The sequence below is a fragment of the Schistocerca americana genome, chromosome 1 (genome assembly GCF_021461395.2).
Source record: "Schistocerca americana isolate TAMUIC-IGC-003095 chromosome 1, iqSchAmer2.1, whole genome shotgun sequence".
In the NCBI taxonomy this organism is placed as follows: Eukaryota; Metazoa; Arthropoda; class Insecta; order Orthoptera; family Acrididae; genus Schistocerca; species Schistocerca americana.
In genome coordinates this window covers 272,567,896-272,590,681 of record NC_060119.1, presented here as the reverse complement: position 1 = coordinate 272,590,681, position 22,786 = coordinate 272,567,896, and the positions used below count along the sequence as shown (strand labels likewise).

Here is a 22,786-nt window from a genome sequence, read left to right as displayed (position 1 = left end):
TGTTGCCAGATCACTCGCAGTATTCTGCGTCTCATTACTTTTCTCACACAACCTGCATTTAGGGCTAACACTAAGAAGCAACATGATATATGATTTTCAGAGAAGCTGAATGGAATTGATAGTGTCTTGAAAAATGCATTAAAAAAAGAGTAATGGATGTATTCGAATTAAATCACATTATGTTGTAGGAATCAGATTAGGAACTGAGGCACTAAAAGGACGAGTACATGACTGTTGCTGTTTGGGAAGCAAAATAACTGATGATGGTCGTAGTAGGGAGGAAGTAAAATGTAGACTGGCTTTGGCAAGTAAAGTATTTCTGAAGAAGAGAAATTTGTTAACATCGAGTATAGACTGAAATGTCAGCAGGTCCTTTCTGAAAGTATTTGTACGGAGTGTAGCCATGTATGGAAGTGAAACATGAACGATAAACAGTTTAGACGAGAAGAGAATAGAAGCTTTTCAGATATGGTACTACAAAAGAATGATGAAGACTAGATGGGTGGATCATCTAATTAATGAGCAGGTACTGAATAGAACTGGGGAAAAGAGATATTCGTGGTGCGAACTGACTGGAAGAAGGGGTCGGTTGGTAGGACACATTATGTGGCATCAAGGCACCACCAATTGAATACCGGAGGAAAGCATGGGGGTAAACATCGTAGAGGGTGACCAAGAACGAATACAGTAAGCAGATTCAGAAGGATGTAGGTTGCAGTAGTTATTCGGAGATGAAGAGGCTTGCACAGGATAGAGTAGCATGGAAAGCTGCGTCAAAACAGTCTTTAGGCTGAAGACAATAACAAAAACAACAAAAAGTGCAAACTTTCTGATATGTCATTACACAACCGCACAACATAGTGGTTCAGATGATAAAAGCACTTACCTCACATGTCGTAGCAGGTTGGAAGAAGACCACAACAGACGTCCTACTACAGGATCTTTCCCGTAACTGCTATGGTATCCAGTGCTCATTGGCTCAAATGGCTCTGAGCACTATGGGACTTAACATCTGAGGTCATCAGTGCCCCAGAACTTAGGCCTACTTAAACCTAACTAACCCAAGGACATCACACACATCCATGCCCGAGGCAGGATTCGAACCTGCGACCGTAGCGGTGGCGCAGTTCCAGACTGAAGCGCCTAGAACCGCTCGGCCACAGTGGCCGGCAGTGCTCATTGAGTATGAGACTTCTTATGCTAATGATCTGTGCCTCAAACAGGTTTTTTAATGGTGAGTGAAGTGGAGAGGATATAAAATGTAGACTGGCTGTAACGACAAAAGCATTTCTTAAGAAGAGGAATTTGTTGACCTCTATATGCTGTCGCGAAGACCTACCAATTCCGTGGCAATTTAAATGCCGTGCCAACGCACCGGGCGCAGGCAAATACTCCGCTTAATATCGCCGTGCCTTGGTGCTTATAGGAGCAGAGCTCACCTGTGGAAGTGTACTCTGGAAAACAGAGGTTTAGGGTTACGCGCCGAGCTTTGGGGACAACCATCAGCTTGGCACGTGCGAGGAAGATGGTTCAGAGGACACAACATGTTGGCTACGGAACGGAGAAGGCATGAGTTTTTGGATTACTGTTACGTCTGGATGCCGTAAGTGGGAGATATTTCTCATAAACAGAAGAACAAATCGATGTGTGAAGCATGCAACAGCTACCACCGTCATACCTTAGCAAAATATCTTGCAAAGAAACCCCAGATAATTTTGGTCCCAAGTAAAATCACCAAGCAGGTCGAAGGCTTCTATTCAGTCACTCGTTCACGAGCGTGATGTGGCAATAGAAGACAGGAAAAGGAGCCTGAAGTTTCAAATTTCCTACTTAAGAAATCATTCACGCAGAAGGGTCGTACAAATACACTGAATGGTCGCCATGTCCGGATGGAAACCCTGTCCGTTTTTACGGACGCTACCTCACCGGCGTCTTACTGAGCTTGTATTTATCGCGAATCTATCGCCCTGCACACAGTCCCAACCTACTAGAAAAAGTGTAGATGAATCCTCTACGTAAGAAGGGTTAAAGAACTGACCCGCAAAATTACAATCAAAAACTTTAATTCTTGAACATATTTTGAACTCTAATATAATAAATTTCCTAGCCTGGTAACACAGTGTACTACAGCTATTCTGGGGACAACGACTAATTCCGCGCCGGCCGGGGTGGCCGAGCGGTACTAGGCGCTACAGTCTGGAACTGCGCGACCGCTGCGGTCGCAGGTTCGAATCCTGCCTCTGGCATGGATGTGTGTGATGTACTTGGGTTAGTTAGGTGTAAGTAGTTCTAAGTCTAGGGGACTGATGACCTCAGCAGTTAAGTCCCATAGTGCTCAGAGCCATTTTTGAACTAATTCCGCAAGCGCTAGCCGGCCGAGGTGGCCGAGCGGTTCTAGGCGCTACAGTCTAAAACGGCGTGACCGCTACGGTCGCAGGTTCGAATCCTGCCTCGGGCATGGATGTGTGTGATGTCCTTAGGTTAGTTAGGTATAAGTAGTTCTAAGTTCTAGGGGACTAATGACCTCATAAGTTAAGTCCCATAGTGCTCAGAGCCATTTCAACCAGCAAGAGCTACATGCAGACACTGAGACAGCCAAACTCGTAAACATCGTCGTCTTCGTAAACATACCCCTTAGATTTTGTTTGTTACAACAAGCCGACTGAACGTCTGAGGTTTCAAGCGTCAACTTTACTTTACAAATTACTCTGGATATAATTAATATTTTACGATGTAAGAAACGGCATTGATTAAGTATTTGTTTCTATTTTCAGTTGTACTAAAAATAATAACAGGATTCCATTTAAAGAAAACATAAGTATGTGTTGAAAATCCCACTTCAATGCTTTCTCAGTGGTTTGTATTAACCAATTACACCAGCCCGTCTACTCACTTTCGGCCTGCAGAATTGGTTACTCAGTGTTGTGGTTTGGGAGGTGTCTCCAGCGGTAATGTTAGGTGACTCACCCTGTATAAAACTATTCTTGAGTACTGCTCGAGCGTTTGAGATTCCTATCAGATCGGATTAAAGGAAGCCATAGAAGCAGTTCAGAGGTGCGCTGCTGCATTTATTAGAACGTATGATCGGTCAACACGTGAAATTACGAAGATACTTCGTAAACGTAAATGTGAATATCTGGAGGGAAGACGACGTTCTTTTCTCGAAACACTATAGAGAAATTTAGAGAACCGGAATTTGAAGGCGGTTACACGACCGTTCTATAGCCGCAAAAGGCTCTGAGCACTAAGCGACTTAACTTCTGAGGTCATCAGTCGCCTAGAACTCAGAACTAATTAAACCTAACTAACCTAAGGACATCACACACATCCATGCCCGAGGCAGGATTCGAACCTGCGACGGCAGCGGTCGCTCGGTTCCAGACTGTAGCGCCTAGCTACGGTCGCAGGTTCGAATCCTGTCTCGGGCATGGATGTGTGTAATGTCCTTAGGTTAGTTAGGTTTAAGTAGTTCTAAGTTCTAGGGGACTTATGACCACAGATGTTGAGGCCCATAGTGCTCAGAGCCATTTGAACAATTTTTGTAGCGCCTAGAACCGCACGGCCACTCCGGCCGGCATTTCACGTAAGGACTACGAAGATAGGATAAGAGAAATTAGGGGGTCGTAGGGAGGCATATAGACAATAATTTTTCAATCGTTCTGTTTGCGAGTCGAACAAGATGTGAAATGACTAGTAATGGTACATGGTACCTTTCGCCACGCACCACGTATGTATATGTAGAATAACTGTTGGTTAATATCAGCATTTTGTATGTAACTGCCGCATTGGATTATTATTTTAATCATTCTGATTTATAATTATGACACATTTTAAATTGTGCATTCAACGGTACTTCAACTTGTGTGTTAATACTGCGGGTGACGGAGTGTTATTTGATTAACAACCATAGCGACTGGCTGGTAATTGCGGGTTATGTTCTCAATGATTTGTCAAATAAATATAGTATTGTTCTATACTACTGGCCATTAAAATTGCTACTCCAAGAAAAAATGCAGATGATAAACAGGTATTCATTGGACAAATATATTATACTACAACTGACATGTGATTACATTTTCACGCAATTTGGGTGCATACATCCTGAGAAATCAGTACCCAGAACAACCACCTCTGGCCGTAATAACGGCCTTGATACGCCTGGGCATTGAGTCAAACAGAGCTTAGATGCCGTGTACAGGTATAGCTTCGCATGCAGCTTCAACACGATACCACAGTAGATCAAGAGTAGTGATTGGCGTATTTTGACGAGCCAGTTGCTCGGCCACAATTGACCAGACGTTTTCAGTTGGTGAGAGACATGGAGAATGTGCTGGCCAGGGCAGCAGTCGAACATTTTCTGTATCCAGAAAGGCCCGTATAGGAAATGTAACATGCGGTCGTGCATTATCCTGCTGAAATGTAGGGTTTCGCAGGGATCGAATGAAGGGTAGAGCCACGGGTCGTAGCACATCTGAAATGTAACGTCCACTGTTCGAAGTGCCGTCAATGCGAACAAGAAATGACCGAGACGTGTAACCGATGGCACCCCATACCATTACGCCGGGTGATATGCCAGTATGGCGATGACAAATACACTCTTCTAATGAGCTTTTACCGCGATGTCGCCAAACACGGATGCGACCATCATGATGCTGGAAACAGGACCTGGATTCATCCGAAAAATGACGTTTTGCCATTCGTGCACCCAGGTACGTCGTTGAGTACACTATCGCAGGCGCTCCTGTCTGTGATGCAGCGTCAAGGGTATCCACAGCCACGGTCTCCGAGCTGATAGTCCATACTGTTGCAGACGTCTTCGAACTGTCCGCGCAGGTGGTTGTTGACTTGCAAACGTCCCCATCTGTTGACTGTCATCTCGACTGCTAGTGATACGAGGCCGTCGGGATCCAGCACGGCGTTCCGAATTACCCTCCTGTACCCACCGATTCCATATTCTGCTAACAGTCTTTGGATCTCGACCAACGCGAGCAGCAATGTCGCGACGCGATAAACAGCAATCGCGATAGGCTACAATCCAACCTTTATAAAGTCGGAAACGTGATGGTACGCATTTCTCCTCCTCACACGAGGCATCACAACAACGATTCACCAGGCAACGCCGGTCAACTGCTGTTTGTGTATGAGAAATCGGTTGGGAACTTTCCTCATGTCTGCAAATTGTAGGTGTCGCCATGGGCGCCAACCTTGTGTGAACGCTCTGAAAAGCTAATCAATTGCATCTTCTTTCTGTCGCTTAAATTTCGCGTCTGTAGCACGTCATCTTCGTGGTGTAGCAATTTTAATGGCCAGTAGTGTATTTCATTTTATAAACGGGAACAGCCAGGATAGTAGGTACTTGGGATCTAGTCTTTTGATTGTTATGAGATGAAAGGTACTACAGCTCTAAGACGAGGTACTGGGTTGGATGTGCAGTGAGGAGTCAATGAAGTAAACAGAGTCTGGCAGTCACATAATTTGTCTGGACGCAGCCTACCTAACTGGGTGGATTTGAAGCACTGACATGATTAAATAGACAGTAGCTCTCAGAAGCATTAACGGTTAGTTTTAACAGTCTTTTACTATCGCTACTCATCACGGCATTAGATCGCAAGTCTGGTGGTGCCGTAGCACGAGTGATAATAGAAATCTACGTTTCACATCATACAACTTTTTAATGTCTCAGATACAAGCTGAAGTTTTCCTGCCCTTGGCAACAGTGTTTTCTGCCCTGTTGAGATACTTCTCGAACGTCGTATGCAAATCCCTCACAATGCGTTGATATAGTATTGGAATACTATATTGCGAAACACAAAATTTAGTAATATCTGACGAGGTTCTAGGATTGGTTCAAATGGCTCTGAGCACTATGGGACTTAACATCTGAGGTCCCCTAGAACTTAGAACTACATAAACCTAACTAACCTAAGGACATCGCAAACATCCATGCCCGAGGCAGGATTCGGACCTGCGACTGTAGCAGTTGCGCGGTTCCGGACTGAAGGCCTAGAACCGCTCGGCCACCGCAGCCGGCAGGTACTAGAATTATTTGTGACTTTTTAAAATTTACTGTAAGTCCCAGATTATGCACTGATCTTATGACCAAAGACAGATCATCACTCATCTGCTCGATCGCAGTATTAATGTATTCAGATCTGGCACTTAGGTGAAACTAGAGACCGCTGGCATAGAAATCGTGTTTACGGGACAGAATCGACAAAATAACATTGACATTCAAGGAATCAGTAGTGGGTCCAGGATTGTGCCTTGTAGCACCCCTGAGGTGATATGCTTCCGGGATGGATCTTCATACCACAGACAACAAATTACTGCCTGTTTCTCAAGTAGCTTTCGAAGCAGTTCAGAATTTTAGTTGTCGCGTCTTCCTGAGCAGTGCGTCAAAGATGACGGCGTCAAATGTTTTTCTCAAGCCTAGTAGAGTCAATATTGTGGTCGCAGGGTTGTCCGTGGCATATTTCAGGTTATCAGTAACCTTAACGCAATGTTTGTGCTGAGGTGCTTACGAAAGCTTCACTGTTATTTGCTATAAATTTGAATTTGTGTAAGTATGTGAATCTTTGGAAGACAGGTGGGTTTATTTTCACGAAACCGTGTTCGGTTAATTTAGGAAACGGGTGTCAGAAGAAGATCGTACGACAGTTAGATTAGGACATGTGTTGAGGCACATCGACACACTTTTTCCTTGCTCAATTTCACAATGGAACAGAACAAAAAAAAAAACGGTGATACTGGTACAAAGTACGCTCCGCATGCACCGTACAACGTCTCCAGGTTGTGCACAGATTGGAGCAGATGGAGGATTCAAAATATAACGATTTGGGTATAGGAACTTATAGTCTTGAAAGCAACCCTGAGGCAGAGTCAGGGATCAATGTACTCCAGAATGAACGTTTACTCTCTAGCCGAGAGCGTGCTGAATTGAAACTTCCTGGCAGATTCTTGCTCTGCCGGAACGCGACTCGAGCCGGGGACCTTTCCCTTTCGCAGCAAGTGCTTTACCAGTTCAGCTGTCTCTGCGCTGACCCGTACTCACACCCTTACTTCGGCCAGTACCTCATAATGTACCTTCCAGACTTCACAGACGATTTCCTGCAAACTTGCGGGGTCAGCACTCCCGCCCATCTGCGCAATGTGTTTCATTCCAGTAGTGCTATGTCTGCAAAGATTCGCAGAAGTACTTCTGCGAATTTTGTACGTTAGGAGGTGATGTGCTGGCGGAAGTAAAGCTATGAGTGCGTGTCGTGAGTCGTGCCCTCGCTGGCGCAATACGTCAGCGTCCTCGGTCAGAGGACTCTGTAATGAAACCTGGATAAAATTTTCATTGATGGAATTCGAGAGATGCCATGCGACATCCGCAGAGAACGGGAAACGACGAAAAAGACAAAGAACTAAGATGAAAAAGGAAATAGTCGGTAGAGCGCACGTCCGCAACAAGAATAGGTCCCCGGTTCTAGTTCCAGTCAGCACATAGTTTTAATGTACAAGAAAGTTTCAAGATAATGTAATGTTATCTCAGTAATGTTGTATATTAGAGAAAATATTGAACATGTTGACCACCACATTCAATATACGCATAAATTCTTCGCAAGAACAGCAGACATGTCAGATATCTCTCATCTGCCGCCTAATCTGATTCCTCTTTTTTCTTCCTTCGGGGCCGTCTGACAGGACTCGCGTACATGACGCCCATAGCTGATGAAGAAATATTTCCCGATGGGGTACTTAGTGCGATATCAGGTGTAAATAGTAGAGAGCTTCGCAATTTCCTACGTACATGTTATGCTAAAAAAAAAAAAAGTTCAAATGTGTCTGAAATCTTATGGGGCTTAACTGCTAAGGTCATCAGTCCCTAAGCTTACACACTACTTCACCTAAATTATCCTAGGGACAAACACACGCCGGCCGAAGTGGCCGCGCGGTTCTGGCGCTGCAGACTGGAACCGCGAGACCGCTACGGTCGCAGGTTCGAATCCTGCCTCGGGCATGGATGTGTGTGATGTCCTTAGGTTAGTTAGATTTAACTATTTCTAAGTTCTAGGGGACTAATGACCTCAGCAGTTGAGTCCCATAGTGCTCAGAGCCATTTGAACCATTTTTTGACAAACACACACACACACACCAAGCGAGGTGGCGCAGTGGTTAGCACACTGGAGTCGCATTCGGGAGGACGACGGTTCAATCCCGCTTCCGGCCATCCTGATCTAGGTTTTCCGTGATTTCCCTAAATCGCTCCAGGCAAATTCCGGGATGGTTCCTTTGAAAGGGTACGGCCGACTTCCTTCTCCGTCCTTCCCTAATCCGATGAGACCGATGACCTCGCCGTTTGGTCTCTTCCTCCAAACAACCCAACCCAACAAACACACACACCCATGTCCGAGGGAGGATTCGAACCTCCGCCGGGATCAGCCGCACAGTCCATGACTGCAGCGCCTTACACTGCTCGGCTAATCCCGCGCGGCAGATGTTATGCTTTTACGGAATGTGGAGACGATGTACGTACTCTACGTTCAAAACAGTTTGGCCTACCGTCCAACTACGTTGTCTTAATACGCTAGTAAACTGCAGGTACGTGTTTTACGAGGTCTGCGCACAAAGTAATGCACCGAATTTTTTTCTTCAACAGTTATTTATTGAACATAATGAGAATTACACACATGAACGAATGGTGTTTTATACACACACCCTGTTTTTCTACGTAATCTACATCCCGTTCTGTGGCCTTAATCCAGTGTGAGAGAAGGGCGTGTATGCACTGTCGGTACCAATCCTTGTCCTGGTGGCGGAGCCAGTGCTACGCTGTGTGACTCACCTCGTCATCATCCTCAAAATATCGAGTCGTAATGCGTCTGTCCTCGCGAATGACAGCATCAGCTCGCTGCAACATATCAGGTGTGACAGCCATGGATGGTCTCCCCGACCGCTGCAAATCGGGGAGGCTCAGCCGAACAGCGTTCTAATGACCTCGCAGTCCGTGCCCAGAGACTAACTGTACTTTTGCCGACAGCAGATGCTCCATAGACTTTACACAAGCGTTTGTAAATATTCCCCACAGTTTCTTTCTCTATAGTGAGAAATTCAGTGACGGCAAGTTGCTTGCAACGTACATCACCTACAGACGCCATTTTGTAACTGTCCAGCAGCTACGGTATCTGTCGGAAGTGGCGGAAACTTGGCGCGCTCACTCAGGAGAGAAGTACATACGGAACGTTTCGGATTCGTAGCATTATTTTTGGCAGAGAAAAAAAATGCAGTGCATTTCTTTCTGATCAACACTCGTTTGAAGTGCTACCATCTTAGTAGATCATCTGAGTTAGAATTACGATGGCGGCTGCTCCCCATACTAGAATATTCAGGACGATCTTCGCCCCGTTAGTCTGACAGATATTCGATTGAAACTAGAAGTTTACTTTAACAAGTCACGACTTACTTTATTGCCACTATACGTTTCACATGTTTAAACTTCAATCATCAGGTGGATTTACGCCAACTAATACGGCTTGTATGTCTAGTATTAGATGACAGAATAAAACACTGTTTTACTACATGATTCGAAGTTTTGTGCACGCCTTTGACAACAAAGATGAACAAAAATATACAGACGGGAAGAAATTGCAACACCAAGAGAGAGTTGTGCGCCATAAACGAAAGGTGGTACGCGTGTTTCCACATGTGAAAGATGATGTCTGTTCAACATTCGCGCTACTTCCACAAAAACGGCGCTAGTAGCGCCACTATAAGGATGCAAATCAGATTTTCCTTAAATACACGCTGTAACGGTCGCGAGCGTAAATTAACTTTGAGGTTGGGCGTGATGAGTTGATGTTTGTCAAGAATGCCCTTAAGGCGACAGTGACGCCTTTATCAATGCATAACTGATCCCAAACCTCCACCATTTGCTCTCTCGTGGTTATCCCACGCACCATGACTGCAGAACTGCACGTCAGTCTCGTGATTTGACCTGCTGTGCTCCCATTCATAAACATCATATCAGGAGGTGTTTTCCAACAGAATAACGTTCGACCACATACAGCTGTTGTAATCCAAAGTGCTCTATCGAGCGTCGGCACGTTGCCTTGGCCTGCCTGATCACCAGATCTATTTCCAGTCGAGCACATATAGGACAAGATCGGACACCAAGTCCAGAGTCATCCAGTCATCCACAAACAGCATTAACCGATCCTCTATTGAACAATAAAGTGCAAGAGGCATGGAATTCCATCACACAAACTGAAATCCGGTGTCTGTACAACACAATATATGCAGGTTTTCATGCTTGCACTCAACATTCTGCCAGTTACACCGGTTATAACTTGTAATGGCTTATCTCGCGCTCACCGAACGAGGTGGCGCAGTGGTTAGCACACTGGACTCGCATTAGGGAGGACGACGGTTCAATCCCACTTACGGCCATCCTGATCTAGGTTTTCCGTGATTTTCCTAAATCTCTCCAGGCAAATACCTGGATGGTTCCTCTGAAAGGGCACGGCCGACTAACTTCCCCGTCCTTCCCTAATCCGATGAAACCAATGACCTCGCTGTTTGGTCTCTTCCCCCAAAACAACCCAACCCCTTATCTCGCGCTTACGTGAAACTGTGATCTTGCAATGAAATATGTTACATAGGCTAATGTATTCCAGAAATTTCATTACTTAAACTGTAGATGGAGACAAATATTGGAATACATCCAGCAAATAATTAATGACGTAGGCTCCAAGTGCCAGTGAGACGATGAGGTTGGCACAAGAGAGGAATTCGTGGAGGGCAGCATCAAACCAGTCAGAAGACTGATGACAAAAAAAGTTAGTTATTTTTTGATGCTGCGATTTCTTTTTCGTCAGTGCATAAAAGCACGAGTAAAATTAATGTCGTGTTGCACCTCAAACATTTTGCAAACACTGAAGTAAGCAAAGTCGAATACAAAACACATGCATGTCGCATTAATTCGCATAAACCTACGTGATGAAGGAGGTTTAAACTTCTGAAACCTGTAAGGGGAACAAAATAAATTGTCGCTCGTTTTATTAAACTCGTAGTTCCAATTGAAAAAATAACAGTGAGGTCAAAATCTAACTTAAAATGTCTGCATCTTCATACATCTTCGTGACTTTACAAATACTGTGTAATATTTAATGTCTCATTCGTGATGGATGTTGTGTTTGTGGCTGCGATCCTGCAACTAAGCAATAATCGTCATAAAGAGAGGGTCTATCTCCATTTCGGACTAAAAAGAAAAAAACTAGTCAAGAGTAGGATTAAACGGAGGAAGTGACCTCAGAAGTGACTTGTGAATTACTGGGCTCTCCGCCGTGACCAAATATGATCTAAATTATTCAGGAATTTTTCACTAAATACAAGATAACTGTTGTTCCCATCTGGTCTAATCACTCGGCTTATCTCAGTGTGAGTTATTTCTCCCCTCCAAGGTGGGAACGAAGTTTATATGGCGAAGATTTCATACTGTGGAGGAGACTCGACCAGAGTTACGGAGAGTGCTGTACTAAAAGTCCTAAAAAAGATTCCCACGATGCATTTCAAAAGTGGCAGAATCGTTGAAAACTATATATTCTCTCTCAACGGATTATTTTGAAGGTAATGGTCCAGAATTAATCTCGTTAGTACTTAATAAATTTCCGTAAGTTTTGTATACCACTTCTTAATAATTGCTCCTGAACTCAAATGGATTTTTTACAATAAATCTGATGAAAGAAAGTACTCACAGTGATCGTGTAGCTCAAAACTCCTTAGACATTGTCTATAAGATGAAGGAAGGTGAGGGCCACGTACTATTGTCAAGGCATGCTTTTCTCCTATGAAGACTTACCATCTTAAGGCTGAAAAACTACAAATAGCTGTAAATAGCCAGTTCCGCGGGAGTGCGTCCCAATATTTGATGAAACGCAGTACTTGGTCCAACAGTGATCTGATGTATTTTTCTCAAAAAATCAGCGTGTTAGCTGATGATCTTCCTATTATTTCAGGTATCAGCAGCATTATCTAGGATTTATTTTAGCTGCGTTTAAATTAAAAGTAGTGGTGGAAGTATAGGTCACGCGGTACTTATTGTGGATCACCATACCGGTATACCCCGCATAGCACTCTACTGACGATGCATTTGAAGTTGTTTCCCACGAATAACAGAAATGGTTACTACGATTACACACGTTTTCTGTTACGTGTGAACTATCTGAAGACAAAAGAAAACTGGTACACATGTGTAATAACGTGTAGGCCCGCGCAAGCGTGCCGCAACACGACGTGGCATGGACTCGACTAATGTCTGAAGTAGTGCTGGAGGGAACTGGCACACTGTATCCTGCAGTGCTCTCGATAAAGACGGAAGAGTAGGAGGGAGATCTCTTCTGAACAGCACGTTGCAAGGCATCCCAGATATGCTCAATAATGTTCGTGTATGGGGAGTTTGGTGGCCAACAGAAGTGTTTAATTTCAGAATAGTGTACCTGGAGCCATTCTGAAGCAATTGTGGACGTGTGGGGTATCGTATTGTCCTGATGGACACGTCCAAGTCCTTCGGAATGCACAATCCACTTGAATGGATGCAGGTGATCAGACAGGATGCTTACGTACGTATAATCTGTCAGAGTCGTATCTAGACGTATCATTGGTATCATATCACACAAACTGCACACGCCCCACACCATTACAGTGCTTCCACCAGCTTGAACAATGCCTGCTGACATGCAGGGCCCATGAATTTGTGAGGTTGTCTTCATACCCGCACACGTCCATCGACTCGATACAATCTGAAAGGAGACTGGTCCGCCCATGCTACATGTTTCCAGTCAAAACAGTCCAATGTCGGTGTTGACGGCCCAAGCGAAGGTTAAAGCTTTGTGCCGTACAGTCATCAAGGATACACGAGTGAGCCCTCGGCTGCGAAAGCCCATATCGATGATGTTACATTAAATGGTTCGCTCGCTGACACTTGTTGATGGCCCAGGATTGAAATCTCAGCAATTTGCGGAAGGGTTGCACTTCCGTTACGTTGAACGGTTCTCTTCAGTCGTCGTTGGTTCTGTTCTTGCAAGATCTTTTTCTGCCCGCAGCGATGTCAAAGGTCTGATGTTCTGTCGGATTCCTGATAGTCACCGTACACTCGTGAAATGGTCGTACGGTAAAATTCCCACTTCAGTACCACCTCAGAGATGCTGTGCCCCATCGCTCGTGCGTCGACTATAACACCACGTTCAAACTCACTTAAATCTTGATAACATGCCATTGTGGCAGCAGTATCCGATCTAACGACAGAGCCAGACACTTGTTATGTTATGTAGGAGTTGCCGACCGCAGCGCCGTATGCTGACTGTTTACATATCTCTGTATTTGAAAACTCATGCCTACACCACTTTCTTCGACGCTTCAGTGTAAGCTTCACATTGAACGTTACTGCACATAAATTGACACAGGAATGTTAGACTTCAAAAAATACCTACAGGCGCCTCACATAAGTACTATGATTGTCAATATTATTCACTGTCATTACTTTCATCTCTGTTTTTTTTGCTGTCATTGGCTTTTCATGTTATTACTGTCATTTCTGTTATTACTGGCATCAGTGCTTTTATGTCGTTCTAGATCAAAGATATTTATAATGTTTCTTTCCTCTGCTGTCATCAAAATAAAGTTCTCCTCTCCTTTATATGTGTAACACATCTAGCTGTAGTTGTGTATTAATACTGCAGTCGAATGTTTTTTCTGAACATGGAAGAATTACATTCTTGGTTCTCTAAGAATTAATATTGTCAATGTGGAGTCGCTTCATTGAAGTCACGTAGCTTTCGACGCACAACAACGTCCAACGTAAAATGATTTTCAATATTATACAGGGTGAGGCAGTTAAACGGCACGATTTCGATAGTGGTTGTCGGGCGCGGAGGGGGGTTGCGAGAGTGGGGGAAGTGACCTTGGGCGTCTAGAGTGGTGGAAGTTTCAGTAGCCATGTAGCGTTGGTCGAGTGCGCAACGTGCATATGCCGTAAAGGCATATTACAAAAACGCGGATAGTGTGGTTGGTGCTCAACGCGCCTTTCGTCGTGAATTCAACCTGCCGCCACGGGCTCCCGTGCCATAAAGGAAAGCCATTCTCCTTTGGGTTAAAACCTTTGAAGCTACTGCTAGCACAACAAAGAAAAGAGGCGGCAGCACAAAAACAATCCGGACACCCGAGAACATTAATCGTGTGCGCGAAGCGTTGGGACGAAGTCCGCGAAAATCCGCGAGACGGCACAGCGCAGAACTTGGTCTCAGCAACCGATCAGTAAGACGGATTTTGAAGAGTGACCTTCAATATTATCCATACAAAATTCAGATAGTGCAAGCCCTTAAACCTAATGACTACAATAACCGTATATCCTTTTGCCAGTCAATGCTTAACGTTATTGAACGAAATGAAGAAAGAGTGCATAACTTATGGATGAGTGATGAAGCCCACTTTCATCTTAGTGGGTACGTAAATAAGCAAAACTTCAGATATTGGTCCTCAGATAACCCGCACGAACTTCATGAAAAACCTCTCCAGTCTGAAAAAGTAACAGTCTGGTGCGCAATGTCATCTCGTGGAATCGTGGGGCCCTATTTTTTTGAAGATGAAGATGGCAACACAGTGACGGTAAACTCTGGACGTTATGCTGACATGTTGACCATTTTTGGTCTGCCTGGAATTGATCGACATGATCCAGATGCTGAAACACTCTTCCAGCAAGATGGTGCAACAAGCCATACTGCTAATGTCTCAATGGAATTGCTCAGACTTGCATTTCCACGACGTCTAATCAGCAGGAATGGCGATTTCCCCTGGCCTGCCCGTTCACCAGATCTGACGGCACCAGACTTTCTTCTTTGGGGCTACCTCAAGTGCAAAGTCTTCCAGGAAAATCCACCAAGAACAAAAGAAGACCTGAAGGAGCGAATTCGACAGGAAATTAACAACATTCCAGTACAGATGCTACGAAACGTCATGGGACAATTTCATCTCAGGCTTAGACAATGTGTGCAAAACCAAGGACGACACCTCACTGACACCATATTTAAAAAATGATTGTTTTTAGGTTAAATCTTTAATTTCCACTCTTGTACTTGAGATCCATGTTCAACTATTATGATTTTACTTGTAAATAAATCTTTGGTGGTTTTACAAAATCGTGCCGTTTCACTGCCTCACCCTGTATTTAAGAAAAAGAAATAACTGTTCCATATTAAAAAGTAATAAGAAAAACTAAACCGAGGTCACAAAACTGCTGAGCTACGTCCTAATATCGTGTCGGACCGCCTTTGTCCGGGCGCAGTGCAGCAACTCGACGTGGGATGGACTCAACGAGTCGCTGAAAGTCCCAGGCAGAAATATTGTGCCATGATGCCTCTATAGCCGCCCATATTTGCAAATGTGTTGCCGTTGCAGAATTTTGTGGACGAAAAATTACAATGAGGTGATAAGAATCATGGAAAATGCACAAATACAGGTGCTGGTAGTATCGCATACACAAGGTTTAAAAGGGCAGTGCACAGGCGTAGCTGTTATTAATATCTTTGGATATACATGTGAGGGTCTCTGACGGAATTGTGGCCCTACGATTGGAATTAACAGATTCTGAACGCAGAATGGTAGTTGGAGGTAGACGCATGGGACATTCCATTTCGGAAATCGTTACTGAATTCAACATTCTAATATCCACAGCGTCAAAAGTGTGCCATGAATACCAAACTTCAAGCATTACCTCTTATCACAGACAGAACATTGGCCGCTAGCCTTCACTTAACGACCAAGAGCAGCGGCGTTCACATAGAATTATCAGCGCTCACAGCAACCACTACCGCGTGAAATAACGTCGAAATTGTTCGTGGGACGTACGACGAACGTATCCATTACGTCAGTGCACCGAAATTTGACGTTAACTGGTTATGCAGCAGACGACCGACGCGAGTGCCTTTGCTTACAGCACCACATGTCCTGCAGCGGCTCTCTGGGCTCCTAATCATATTGGTTGGACCCTAGACTACTGTAAAACCGTGGACTGGTAAAATGAGTCACGATTTCAGTTGGTATGAGCTGATGGTAGGGTTCGAGTGTGGCACAGGTCCCACGAAACCTTGTACCCAGGTTGTGAACAAGGTGCTGTGGCAGCTGGTGGTGGGTCCATAATATTGTGGGCTGTGTTTGAATGGAAGTAATTTGGTCCTGTGGTCCAAATGAACTGATCATTAACTGGAAATTCTAGTGTTCGGCTATTTCTTTCTTTCTTTCTTGGGCCTTTGTCCTGCTCCAGCGCGGGGTCGGCTTTGTTAAGACGGATTTGGCAGTGTTAATGGCAGTGGGTGGCCGGATGCCCTTCCTGCCGCCACCCTCAACCCCCCGTGACGGAAGTAGTGTACCCCAGCTGTCTGTGTCTACTTTAAGTCATGAAATAGTGCAAACGGTTTCAAATGTCCGTGAGTCGTGTAACTGAGGCGGAACTTGGGGACCAGCCCGGTATTCACCTAGCGGAATGAGGAAAACCGCCTGAAAACCACATCCAGGCTGGCTGGCATACCGGACCTCGTCGTTAATCCGCCGGGCGGATTCGGTCTGGGACCGGCGCCCCTACCCGAGTCCAGGAAGCAGGGCATTAGCGCTCTTGGATACCCTGGCGGCATGTTATGTTCGGCTATGTGGAGATCATTTTCAGCCGTTCATGGACTGCATGATCCCAAACAACGGCGAAATTTCTATCGATAACATTGCGCCATGTGACCGTGCCCAACTTTACACGATTGGTTTGAAGAACATTCTGAGCAATTCGATCGAATGATTAAGCCATCAGATCGCCCATAATCTCCATCGAACATTTATGAGAAATAACTGCGAGGCTAGTTTGTGCACAAAATCCTGCGCCGGCAACACTTTCACAGTTAGGAACGGTTATAGACGCAGTATGGCTCCATATTCCCGCTAGGAACTTCCAACGACTTGTTGAGTCCATGCCACGTCGAGATGCTGCACTAAGCCCGAAAAAATGAAGCCCAAAACGATATTAGAACGTAGCTGTTCAGTTTTGTCACCTCAGTGTGTAAAAAAAATGGCTCTGAGCACTATGGGACTTAACATCTGAGGTCATCAGTCCCCTAGAACTTAGAACTACTTAAACCTAACTAACCTAAGGACATCACACACATCCATGCCCGAGGCAGGATTCGAACCTGCGACCGTAACAGTCGCGCGGTTCCGGACTGAAGCGCTTAGAACCGCTCGGCCACCGCGGCCGGCCTCAGTGAGTATTTTCCATATGATGTCAAGCTGGTGGCCGAACATCCTTTTTTTTTTTAATGCGTCCCAAAGCGAGAGGCAGTTTGTCCTTTGATGTTGACTAAGGTGTTTTAATTCAGTCTAGATACTATGTATCACGACTATTCTGAACATTCGGTCGCAGGTTCGAATCCTGCCTCGGGCATGGATGTGTGTGGTGACCTTAGGTTAGTTAGGTTTAATTAGTTCTAAGTTCTAGGCGACTGATGACCTCAGAAGTTAAGTTGCATAGTGCTCAGAGCCATTTTTTTTATTCTGAACATTGTTCACATAAAATTTTGTTCCATCATTTTAGCACTAGTTCTCTGTACCAATGATTTGGTATGAAGATGGTCTTGAAGCGAAGAGCGCAGCCGGGAGGAAACACCAATAATAATAATAATAATAATAATAATAATAACATAGTGGCCAAGATAAGAGTGTTCCACTAATCCAAATGGAGTCGCCGATCCGCTGATAGACTTGTTGTCAAAAGCAAAGATTTTTTTATGTACTGGGTAATCAAAAAGTCAGTATAAATTTGAAAACTGAATAAATTACTGAATAATGTACATAGAGAGGTACAAATTGACACACAAGCTTGGAATAACATGGGGTTTTATTAGAACCGAAAAAATACAAATGTTCAAAAATGTCCGACAGATGGCGCTTCATCTGATGAGAATAGCAATAATTAGCATAACAAAGTAAGACAAAGCAAAGATGATGTTCTTTAAAGGAAATGCTCAATATGTCCACCATCATTCCTCAACAATAGCTGTAGTCGAGGAATTATGTTGTGAACAGCACTATAAAGCATGTCCGGACTTATGGTGAAACACTGGCGTCGGATGTTGTCTTTCAGCATCCCTAGAGATGTCGGTCGATCACGATACACTTGCGACTTCAGGTTACACCAAAGCCAATAATCGCACGGACAGAGGTTTGGGGACCTGGGAGGCCAAGCATGACGAAAGTGGCGGCTCAGCACACGATCATCACCATACGACGCGCGCAAGAGATCTTTCACGTGTCTAGCAATATGGGGTGGAGCGCCATCCTGCATAAACATCGTACGTTCCAGCAGGTGTTTACCGGCCACGCTGGGGATGATGCGATTCTGTAACATATCGGCGTACCTCTCACCTGTCACGGTAGCAGTTACAAAACCAAAACCACGCATTTCCTCGAAGAAAAAAGGCCAGATAACGGTAGATGTGATAAATCCAACTCATACCGTGACTTTCTCGTCGTGCAATGGAGTTTCCACGACAGTTATAGGATTTTCGGTAGCCCAAATTCTGCAGTTGTGGACGTTGACAGACCCTCCGAGCGTGAAATGAGCTTCGTCGGTCCACAACACGTTACTCAACCAATCTTCATCTTCCGCCATCGTTTGAAACGCCCACACCAAAAATGCCCTCCGCTTCACTAAATCGCCAGGTAACAGTTCATGATGCCGATGGATTTTGTACGGATAGCATCTGAGGGTACGCCTAAGTGCCAACCAAACAGTAGTGAATGGAATGCCGGTGCGACGTGCGACTGCACGAACGCTGACTTCCCCGTGCATAGACGAACCCGCTACAGTCTCCATTATCTCCTGAACTATCTCAGCAGCATTATGGCTTGTGCTCGGTCGGCCACTACGGGGTCTATCGTCTAAACAACCTGTGGCTTCGAACGCCGAAATCATTCTCGCCACAGCTGAATTTGCCAACGGACCTTTACCCGTTCGAATCCCCTTCCTATGGCGGTAGGATCATAACGCTGAACTGGCACGTTCCCAATTCTGATAATACAGCTTCACTAAAAGCGACTTTTCAGGTAACGTCAACATGCTGCGACTGCTGGCGCGTCTTATTCTCTCTCTCATTACAGCTCCTTCTATACACTATTGTCATGCGTAGTTACTGACGTTTTGTTGTCCAGCGCCATCTGTCGGACATTTTGCGAACTTTGATTTTTTTTTGTTCTAATAAAACCCCATGTGATTCCAAGCGTGTGTGTCAATTTTTTCCTTTCTGTCTACATTATTCTGTGGTTTATTAAGTTTTCAAATTTACATTGACTTTTTGATCACCCGGTATATTTCATCTTTCTTTCTCCCGAGCCTTTCTTAAAAGAAAATTTAGGAAGGAGGGGTACAGTATTGTATATGTTCCGTCATACATTCTACTGTGAAATGTAGAGCGTACACAAAGATTCAAATGAAACACATATCAATGGAAACTTGTGGTTCAGAAAGCGAAAAAATATCAAAGCAAGCATACTAAAAACTCCCACATGTCCTCGGAGACGGCAGAAAGAACGGAAACTACCGGAGGAAAAGAGGCTAGTTCCGATTGATCTCAAAGAACGTATGTCTAAAATATATTGGTAATTTACACAGCCAGTTATTTGAGACATGTCCACAGATGCAAGTTTGTTCGGTTTTTATGCTTCCTTTGTATCTGACGAATGTGGAGTGTAATGAATGACAGGTTGGTTCAAATGGCTCTGAGCACTATGGGACTCAACATCTGAGGTCATCAGTCCCCTAGAACTTAGAACTACTTAAACCTAACTAATCTAAGGACATCACACACATCCATGCCCGAGACAAGATTCTAACCTGCGACCGTAGCCGTCGCGCGCTTCCAGACTGAATCGCCTAGAACCGCTCGGCCACCACGGCCGGCAATGAATGACAGGAAACTTGCGATTCCTCCAACAGAAAAAAATAAGAAATTTTTGGAGAAAAGTATTCCGTGATGTTCATGTTTGTAGGGATAGTGAATGTACTGCGGCTCCAACACTGGCGACAATAAAAGAAATCTATGACAATCGTATCGTGATTCTGTTTTAGATAGGACAGTACACAAACTTAAAGGATACATGGGCAGCTATACATACATAAGCATACGCAAATATGAAACTTTAAAGTTTGTCTGTGATAATGGGCTACAGTTTCACAGAACGAAATTAATATAGTTCCAGTCTCTGAGTCCGAACAAGATTTCGGGAGGTTTCTCTTGGTCATCAGACGAAATTCCCTCCCAAATGTTCCCAAACGAGATTCTCACTACCAGCTGGGATACTTGGCAAAACTGATCAAGTCCTACAATAGCCAGACTAGAGACGATGTTGGAAATCTGAAATAATACTTTGCATGTCTCCTGACGAGGCTCTCATGAGCAGCTCAATAAATAATTTCAGTCGCAGAATTGTCAACAGTAATAAGACTTTTAACAATTATCAGACCGAACGCTGCGATATTAACATGATGTCGATCCAAGCCCACGTTTGTATTCCTGTCGGTTTTAATCACCGTTGTACCATTTCGCAAAATGTTACGATGTTTCCTCTCGGCACCGTATGTCGCTGTGCGAACCAATTGAGCCAGGCACTTCAAACTTTTCACGCCAAAATACCAAAAGCCCTACTGCCTAACAGTTCTAGCAAATTCGATTGCACATTGCGTTATCAGCCGCGCGTGTATCGCAGAGAAAGTTCGCAGAGAGCCACCGGAAAACTGTTTAGTCCGGGCTGAAATTTAGCTCTCAGTGGCAATAAGCAAGCCACCATGGTCGTATACGCCTAACTGTACGTTTGGAGTGTTCTCAAAGTACTTCAATTCAGTCATCCGTCGACGAAGGTCCCTCTAGTTGTTGCAACGAAAAATAAAATACGTACGCCACTGTACAGTAAAATATTTGTATATGAATTTTCTTCACTAATGCCACACACGTTTTATTACCAAAAACTGCGGAATGTTTCGAAGGCCGTTGTACTGTTCTCTCGTGGAATATTAAGCCCGCTGAACCATTGCCGACGCAGATGAATGCTTGAGCTCTTTGTCTAGAGTTCCACGATTATTTTCTATATTTTGTGCTGGCTTATTTTTCTGAAAGGCTGGTACACGGCCTTGCCTTCCTTATAACGGCGAAACGCAGGCAAACAAGAGAGTTTATGACAGCAGTGGTGATTGTATGGAATGCGCGACCCTCGGTGAATAGGCCGATGAGAGTAATGTAACAAAGCCCGAAGGCCTCGGTTTCGAAAGTTGTGCTACTGACACAGATCCCAAAAAAGTGAATATTTTGTCCCCAAAAATTCGCACACATCTCGGTCTTTTCACTGACAAAAATCGCCGGTGAATTTTGCACATTAAATATGTTACTGAGAAGTTCTTAAAAGCATCAGATATTCTACATTCTCTAATGGGAGTCAATTGAGAAGCAGGCAAGATGGATCAATATCGTATGTGTCCCATTTTCATTAAGTATGCCTGTGTCTCACTTCGGCTTCTGATCCACCATTACACCGTCTTCATAATGCCAAATGCCAACATTAATCAGAGTATCTACTTAATTATTTAACCAGATCCGATCACTGCTATTAAGTCCTCTCTTACATCAGGCCAGGGTTTCACACATACAGCACCTATTCTTACATCACATGTACCTAAGAAATAACAATTACTTTATTACGACAAACATATTAAAATGAGTTCAAGTGTGTGAAGTGGCAATGTGAGTAAATAATACTGACTGTGAACTAATAATAATAATAATAATAATAATAATAATGACAATTACAATGATAATAATAACAATTATGACAGCGCCAGATATAAAAAGATTTTGTAGGTGTACAAGATAAACGTTCTCTGATGTACCGAGCTATGGGGGAAGCAAATTTAATGAGACTGTTCCAGCTAAGAACACTGGGAAACGGGGAAGACTTGGTTCGAAAGAAGGATGTAGAAGGCTAACGAGTGCGTACAGGGACAATGCTATAGTAGATATGTCATTAGCTGTCTTCTGAAGCTGGAGATGTAATTCAGTTCACTAACAGAGTGTGGAAAGTTATTCCATGGTCGGGTACGTACTGCTGGAGAGAAATTCAAGAAAGTGGCTAAACTAAGCAGTGGAACAGAAAGGTTTGGCTCTGATTGGAAAGAGGTGTTTCTACCACAGTGTTCAGAAAAGAGCGCTAAGATATGAGGCACATGTACGTTGATAATAGAGAAGACAGAGTGTACTGAAATCTCTGCACTTCTCCACATGCAGCAAAAATAACTGTGCTTACGATGGTGAAGTATGATCGAAGAGTCGAACTTCACAGACATTGCAAACATAGGCAGTCATAACCATTTCCAGGCGCGGTAAGTTTTTCTGAGAAAGGACTTTCAGAATAATATATCTGTACTCAATATTTTCAAGTATAAGTGTCCGTACAAGTTTCTTTTTCAGGTCAAAAGGGATTAGTTTTTCACATTTTTGTAAGGACAGAGAAATGCTGATGCCTTTTTGCACAATGGAGTTAAGTGCACAGACTACTTTAGATTTTCATCTATTATTACTCATAGATTCATTGCTGAATGAGATGAGTTCATACATCTTCCATTTAGGGTTAAAAATGGTAGGGATTCCCGATATTTCGCGAATATGCCCTGTTGTCATATTTTCCATGCCGGTGAACGGTGGAGATGATGATTCATGTTTCACAA

At 44.1% G+C, this 22,786-nt stretch overlaps 1 non-coding gene across 1 annotated transcript; it reads left to right on the top strand.

Annotated features, from left to right (window-relative positions):
• Nucleotides 1–2,162: 2,162 nt before the first annotated feature.
• Nucleotides 2,163–2,246, top strand: Trnas-gga. The gene is given in 2 exon segments: nucleotides 2,163–2,202; nucleotides 2,212–2,246. It is a non-coding gene; the product is annotated as a tRNA-Ser (tRNA).
• Nucleotides 2,247–22,786: the final 20,540 nt, after the last annotated feature.